This window comes from Dipteris shenzhenensis, chromosome 19, assembly GCF_047967505.1.
Source record: "Dipteris shenzhenensis isolate YYH24624 ecotype China chromosome 19, Dip_SZ_1.0, whole genome shotgun sequence".
In the NCBI taxonomy this organism is placed as follows: domain Eukaryota; kingdom Viridiplantae; phylum Streptophyta; class Polypodiopsida; order Gleicheniales; family Dipteridaceae; genus Dipteris; species Dipteris shenzhenensis.
In genome coordinates, this window is record NC_141614.1 from 10,322,908 (window position 1) to 10,330,627 (window position 7,720).

At 39.8% G+C, this 7,720-nt stretch overlaps 1 pseudogene; it reads left to right on the forward strand.

Annotated features, from left to right (window-relative positions):
- The first annotated feature begins 2,755 nt into the window (after positions 1 to 2,755).
- Positions 2,756 to 6,469, forward strand: LOC147890058 (uncharacterized; annotated as a pseudogene).
- Positions 6,470 to 7,720: the final 1,251 nt, after the last annotated feature.

Here is a 7,720-nt window from a genome sequence, read left to right on the forward strand (position 1 = left end):
AACGGACTTAAACGGCAACGTAAGACTCTACCGAAAGCTCTACCGTAAGCTCTACCGAAAGCTCGCATGCAACGTAAGGCTCTACCGAAAGCTCCTTAGCGGCTCTCAAAAGCTCCAGAAGGCTTTACGAGCTCTATGAAAGCTATACCGAAAGCTCGCATGCAACATAAGGCTCTACCGAAAGCTCTCAAAAGCTCTCAAAAGCTCCATAAGGTGCTTCACGAGCCGCTCCCAACTTCCAACTTCCGATGGCTTTGCAATCTTGACGTACCCCTTTCACGATGTCAAGATTGCAAATGTTTTGAAGAATGATGATGAGAACGTGAAAGGGGAACGTGAAATGTTTTAAGCTTCTGGGCGATCGAACCATAAAAACCTGGTACGCTTCTCTGTTTGCGTTCCTTTCCGATTCTTCTGTCCGTTTCTTGCTTGTCTGTTAGCGTTGTTGAAACTTGTCAATTCATTGATCAGCTCCCAGAAAATGAGGGCTCGATTCACAGGCCTGTGCTAGAATCATATAGATCGAGAACTTAATTTCCTATGTGACGAAATCAAAACGAAGCACTCGACTGTCTCTGCTTGGCAAACGAGAAATAGAATTCACACCGAAGAGGCAGCCAGCGCCATGGCGCCATTGCAGTGCTCAACGCTTGCGAAAGGACTCGCTGTGGGCTTTGCACTAAATGAATCCGTAGTCATCTCTGTCGAAAATTCTAAAGGTCTCCATCAAATATTTCTCTTCCTCACCGCCGTTTCACTCCCAACTTCCGTCGAAAATGCATGTTGCATACCTGAGTGTCTGGGAAAAGAAAAGTGCCTTCACGAGTGCGTCCATTGTGTCGTTATGTTTAGTATGTAGGGAAGGCAATGAAGCTCTTAGGCTGTTGATGGCGGTGATGCTTGTCTTCTTTACTGACTGTCGGCTCCTTACTGCCGTTCTTAGCATTTGCCGAGTCCCCATTTCTAGGCAAGCAACTCGCGGGCACCCCCTCAACACCTCTGAGTACTCTGCCAAATGTTTTGATCTTTCATGAGCGCCACAGTCACCTCTTCTTGATTTTAGAAGATCATGAAGAAGAGGATGCCGATCTCTTCTTCTTTTGCTTCTTCTTTTGATGGAAGGCAGCTCCCTTTCATGGCTTGAGCACCGCGTATTAATATGTGGTGCCAAAGTGTATTAATACGCTCTTCTCTACAAAGTGCCAAAGTGCCAAAGTGCCTTCTCTACAAGCTCTTTATCCATGGAACAGACATATCTCTTCGCCTTTTCATGGCTTGAGCACCGCGTATTAATACGCGGTGCCAAACTCTCATATCAAAGCAAGCTAATATGACTTCCTTGCATGTGAGGAAGTAGTTTATGCTTGAATTATCACTTCCTCTTAGTTTGAATTATCGCTTCCTCTTTAATTAAATCACTCTTTGAATTGCCACTTCCTCATAGATCACAAAGCTTTTTGATCAAATCTTCGTCTCCAACTCAACTAGAGCCGTGGAGATAAAATCAAGTACCATTGTAACAAGTTTGGAATGAAGGCCTTTCAAGCAAGCTCTAAACGTATTTTTTTCATTGGTAGAGCACGCGTATTAATACGTGGTTGAAAACCTTTTAATCTTGCATTTTTCCAAATGTTCTACCATTTTCTCATGCTACAAAGATTTTATAGTTTGCCTTTTATCAATTCTCCATTGAGGTGATTTGTTGGCAAGAATGATGTGTTTTAGGAAACGATTTGTCTATGAAAATTCCATATTTGCACTTGAGGAAGGCAAGATTTCAGATGTCATTAAATAAGGCAATTTGCAGGTTTTAGCTCAGCGTATTAATACGTTGTGCAAAAGGTTGTTCCTCGTGCAGATTTAGGAGGGCATATTAGTGTTGTGCTCGTGCTTACTCTTGGAGCCATTTGTTGGGGCTTGAGCAAAAAGGTGAATTTTGGCCTGCCTTGATATAGCAAATGCTTGAAAAATAACGGATTGATTGTTTTTTCATCATGGATTGCTTTTTGTTATTGGTGGATTTCAGTCTTGGAATCATGGTCAAGAACAGGGTTTTGAATCTCAAAAAGCCTCCTCTTGCCACTACTGCAAGGGCACAAAGAAGGAAAAGAGAGTGCCCCCCGAGTGAGGGATCTATCCATGACAATGTAGGGAACGAAAGAGAGGTTCTTGAAGTGGATAGTGTTACAATTCAAGGTATGGATGAAGAAATTGAGCGGTCACTTCCACAAGAGGATGAAGAGATAGATGTCGATCTTGCAGAAATGCCATGAATGTTAAGTAGCTAGCCTAGTATAAAATGTTGATGAGTAATTTTTGACAAAATCTATGACAGAGACAATAGTGTCATGGGGAAATTTGGCAAGGCACTTTCTGAACTGCTTATCTTGCTAACCGGTTGTGAAATTGTGAAGCACATATTTTGATATGGATTGAACCAAGTGCTCTACAATATTCATTTCTAAATCGCATGCAAGCACTCCTCAGCTAGCTTAGTTATCTTGAGGATGAAGCCAAGAAGGTGATCTTATTGAGAATTCTACCCCATGGAGCAATATGGAGAGATAGTTTGTATACTACATCTTGATGATGACGTGGATTTTCTCAACTATGTAGGGATGCTGATGAGTGAAGAAAAGCAAAATACTACAAATCGTATATTGCAACAACTGACAAGAAGAAGAAGACTGCACGTGAAACTAGAAGATGCAATTACTGTGGGAAAGAGGGATACTTGGAGAAATTATGCTTGGAGATGGCAAGAGGAGGTGATGTCATTGGCAGATGCAGACTCCTTGGCTCTGATGAGTGTCCACGAATACCATTGTGTAGGATGATTCCATATGCTCGTGTACGTGGTTTGAGGTCTGATGTGGCAACACTTAAAAGTGCTTTTCAATATGAAGGTTACTTACCTGAAAAAGGGGCTTTCATTGTTTCTCTTTGCACTTCAAATGGGGAGGAAACAAAAGTCACAAATGAAGTCAGAGAAACATGGACACCATTGTGGAGGGAAGTTTAAGGTGAATTTGAAAAGGAGCTTGCAAGTAAAAAAGAGTGGCAGTTTATGTGTAAGAAGATGTTTTATGTATGGAAGGGCAATCATCGTACCACTGCATGGATGCAATTGATTTCTGAGGCCTACATGGAGACTAAGTCAAGACACATTAGGGTGATGTGCACAGTGATAGACCCTCGCCGTACTTCAGAGATTGCATTGCTTGCTGGATTGCAAAGAATGAATTCGTAAGTACATTAAAATATTTTATTTGATGCTGTGCACGATTTGATATGAAAATTACTAACTAGAATGCTAATTGAACCTTGTCTATATGTGCAGATTGAATGAGCATGCTATCATTAAACCTAGTGTACGAGACACTCTTGTTAACACAAATAATATATGTGAGTGTGATGCCACCTTGTTTCTTAGTACTTTGACTAGTGAACAATGTGTAGTCATTGAAAAAGCAAGGACAAGGGATTCAAAAGGGAAAAAACAATGGTACCCTTTGACAAGAGGATATCTTGCACGTTTGGTGTTTCAAGTGTGCTCATTTTTATTGTATTCACATTTCTCATTATATTCATTCTTTTCATTTAGCAAGATTAGCATTTTTAATTGTATCCATTTATTATTTCTCGAGGGTCTTGATTTCGTAGAGGTTGAATACACTTGAGACCTTACGCAAGCAATAGAACATGTGGGAAAGACAGTTTCTGAAGAGAGGAGGGTAGAGGCTAAGCGCAAAGAGCGTACAAGAATTCACAAAAAGTACTCGGATAAAATGGGAATGGTATGTGACCACTTTTTCTTGAATGCTATTGATGGCTTTTAATGTGAAGTATCTTATCTTTTTGCTTATGTTGAATCATCCTAGGTGCTCAACATCCTTGATCCTAAACTTGGTGATGTGTGGAAGAAAAAGGTTTTTTCATTGCGCTTTGAAAGTCATGATTCTATTGTTACCTTATCCAAGCTAAAGTATCTTGCTAATGCAGAGTTGAGAAATGAGAAGAGACTCATGTTGCTATCACTTCTCGATGCCAACAAGAGGATGAGGGAGATGTATTTTATGCCTGCAGGAGATAATGAGTATAGAGGGTAAGTGTTTCATGCCTATCCTATATTTTCCCAGGATGGTATGTGCTTAGTTGGATTTCTTTCTTTGATGTGCTAGTTTGATTTCTTTCCAAGTAGGTGGTTAACAAAGGAGACATTCCTTGAGAAAGTGGAGATCCAATCATCAATGGCTTTGGAGGATTTATGTGCACTTTGTGCAATGACCCAGCCACTTGATTTGACGAAAGATTATACACTACAACAATATATAGAGGACATTAAGTTGGAGGGACGAAAGCATGTGTTTGCTTCGTTGAGATCCAGGGATGGCAAGGCTGAGCTCAAGAGTGGGAGAAGAGGAGATGGAGGAGCACAGAGGAAGGCAATAGAGCTTGATCAAGCAGCGCAGCGTGTGGTTTTTAGGTATAGTTTTGAGTTATTTTGTTATGTTGCATTATCTTTGTGAGCACTTTGACACAACATTAAATTGTATGTCATACAATCTTTATGGTATCTCTCCCACTTGGTGCAAGAAGGAAAATTGAAAGATCTCCCTAGGCAGTGCAAAGGGTGGTTTAGGGTTACCTTGCAGTATCTTTCTAAGAGCTTTGACACAACATTAAACTGTATGTCTTTAAGGTATCTCTCCCACTTGGTGCAAGAAGGAAAATTGAATGATTTGCCTAGACAGTGCAAAGGGTGGTTGGAGATTAGGAACCCAGCAAGTTGCATGTACCCAGGAACCATGCATGCATTGTCTCATGGGAACTTGCACACTGCCCTTGGTGGATTGACTTCACCAATGGTCAAGTTTTAACAAGAGAGAGAGATCTCTTCACACAATATTCTACAAGCAAGAAAAGTGAAGATAAGGCCACAAGCAAGACAGACAAGGGGAGTCAAAAGGCTACAACTTCTGTGCCACCACCAAAGGATGTTCCACCCCAGGATGAAGAAGGTGTTTATTAAATCATTTTGATAAATTACAGGATTGTTGTGGAAAGTATTTTTGGTTGCAGATTGACCAATTTGATTTACTTGCACAGTTGTTGTAGAGATTACAACTCGTGTCGATAAAGAACGTCAGGAAAGCATTGGCCAAGACCAAGGTATAATCATTTCTCCTTTCATGAAACAATTGCTCTATATACAATAACTCATTGTTATATCATTTTCATTACTGCAAGAAAAGGTTATATTGTTATATTTGTGATATTGTATATTACAGGAAGTAGAATGGTTGTGAAAGAGATGATCACTTATATCTTTCATCGTCCATCACCTATGGATCCCACTGTGTGTCGAGGAGACACATTGCTTTGCAATTGTTCCATTGGAGATTATATTGCCATGGGCTTGGACTTTGTTGATGGGAAGAAGAATGGTGTTTACACGCAAGCTCATGAATTTTTCTTAGCAGTGGCTCAAAAAGAAACAGACTATAGGAGATTTGGTAAGAAGGTGAAGTGGGCTACAAACTTTATAATGCTTGACTTTCCGACCGGTTTTGAGATTTGTGGAGATGTTGGCCTCCCCTCATGGAACAAACTCACAGAGGATCACTTAAAGTATGGCATAGCTGTAGCTGCAGCGACGTTGGATGATGATGGGTGGTTGGTACTCATCTGTCCATTGGCAGGTAAGCTTCTATTTACATCCATTTACTTCCTTCTTTTGCTTTACTTCCATTTAAGACTTCGAGCATGGATGCTCTTTGACAATATGGATATTTTGTATGATCTGTATATGAAGGACAATGTATTACATGGATGGAACGATATGTTCGTGCACAAGGATTGGAGGTGGACCGTCGTGTATTTGTGCTAGAAAAGCTTCCATATGGTCACATAAATGTACATGAAGGAGAAGATATGTTGGTGAGTTGGGTTCATGAAGTTTCTTCTTATCATTGTATGGTGTAAGAGATAAAATGTCAATGACATATGTTCCTTCATCTTGCAGATGCGATCCTTCATGCTTGTGTTTGTGAGGCGTGTGGGCCATAAACCACCAACATTCCATGTGGAGAGTAAACCTCTTTTTGACAAGTTGAATGTTTGCCAAATGAGTGACCACTGGACTCATTATCTCCCTGACATACAAAAGACAGCTCGAGGAGCATTAGAGAAATCTGTTAGTTTCATTGAGTGTTTGTTGATCCTTTTGTGTCCTCCTGGTGGTTTGTGCATGGAGATGGGATGTGGTGTGGCACCTCTCATGAGAGCATGCTTGGCAAATCGGCGTGCATGCTTCTCTTTTGATAATGATGTTTTCATTGTGAGTAGTGTTGTGGAGCCACTTGTGCAGACCGCCAATGCAAAGAGAGCTCGATTGGAACTTCTTGATCAAGACATTGAGGGTGATGAGAATGCTATTGAGCCTCTCAAAAACCCTTATGACTCATAGTGAGCTACTTTTAGCTTGACTTCTTTTGTGCTTGTTTTGGTGATATTTAGTGACATTTTAGAGTTGTGTGATTAACATGGTCAGGGGTAATGACAAACTATGGTGATTGGTGTTTTTAATACTTTTGATTGGAGGAAGACACATAAATTCTAGCACTCACCTAACTATTCTCTTATGCCACACTTAATTAAAGACTCACTTCATGTGATCTTATGTGATATTGGTCAAACTATGAAGTGCAAATGATAAGTAATTTCTTTTGGAAAGTCAAATGCAATGCTTTAGGATGAGTACATCTTGTCATGCATGTTGTTTTGAAGGTAGGAATGGAGCATGGTGTGCTTGGGTGTAGAGTTCATTGCTTGCATTCTTAAATGTGATATGTCGCAAAAATACTTCAATAATGTTCAATAGTCAAATAGTCAAATAAACTTTAGTGCTATTTGTACATTCATATATATTTACACTGTATATTGTGTGTGTAGTGAACTACCATGCTATGCAGAAGCAATGGCAAGGGAAATGGTGAAAAGAGATGACTGTTCAAAGGATCAAAGGGATGAAACAAGTTCGTTGCATCTTTGTTGATGATGAATGCTCAACAAGTTCGACCTGAGCTTCAGTTTGTTGTTGAATTATAAGTCAATTTATTGCTTCAACTTGGTCTTCAATCGTTGAAAGGAAACTAAGAAAGACTAGTGGTGATGGATTATCATGTTCCATAAGATATTCTAGTGCTTCTATGATCATGTTTGTTGGCTTTTTTTGTTTCTAGTTGTCAGATCCTAAGTCAATTGTCATATCTATAATATACTAAGCACGCTAATTGGATAGGATCATTTAGAGAATGTGGGACCTTGGATTTAACGTGATGAATGTAAACCGTTAGATCAATTCAATTAGAGTGGTATCAATTAGTATCATGAGGTGCGCGTGATTCTTGCATTGGGTTCTGAATCCTCGAACCACCTACAGGCTTTGAGATCACGTGGATAGCATAGTTCGTGATCAATCTTTCTAGGTTTTCTCTTATCTTTAATTTGTTTTATGGAGGGAGTTCCATCACCATGCTTAAAGGACAGAAGTCAACATCCAAATAATGTTCTATAATGCTGTTGTTGTAAATGGCTATTGTTGTAAATACTATATGGCCACTAATATGGCCACTATGAATGTAAAAATGATGCCTGGTGGAACAAAATGGATATAGCCTATTTCAACTTTAAACCTTTGTTTCATAGAGGTCCAATA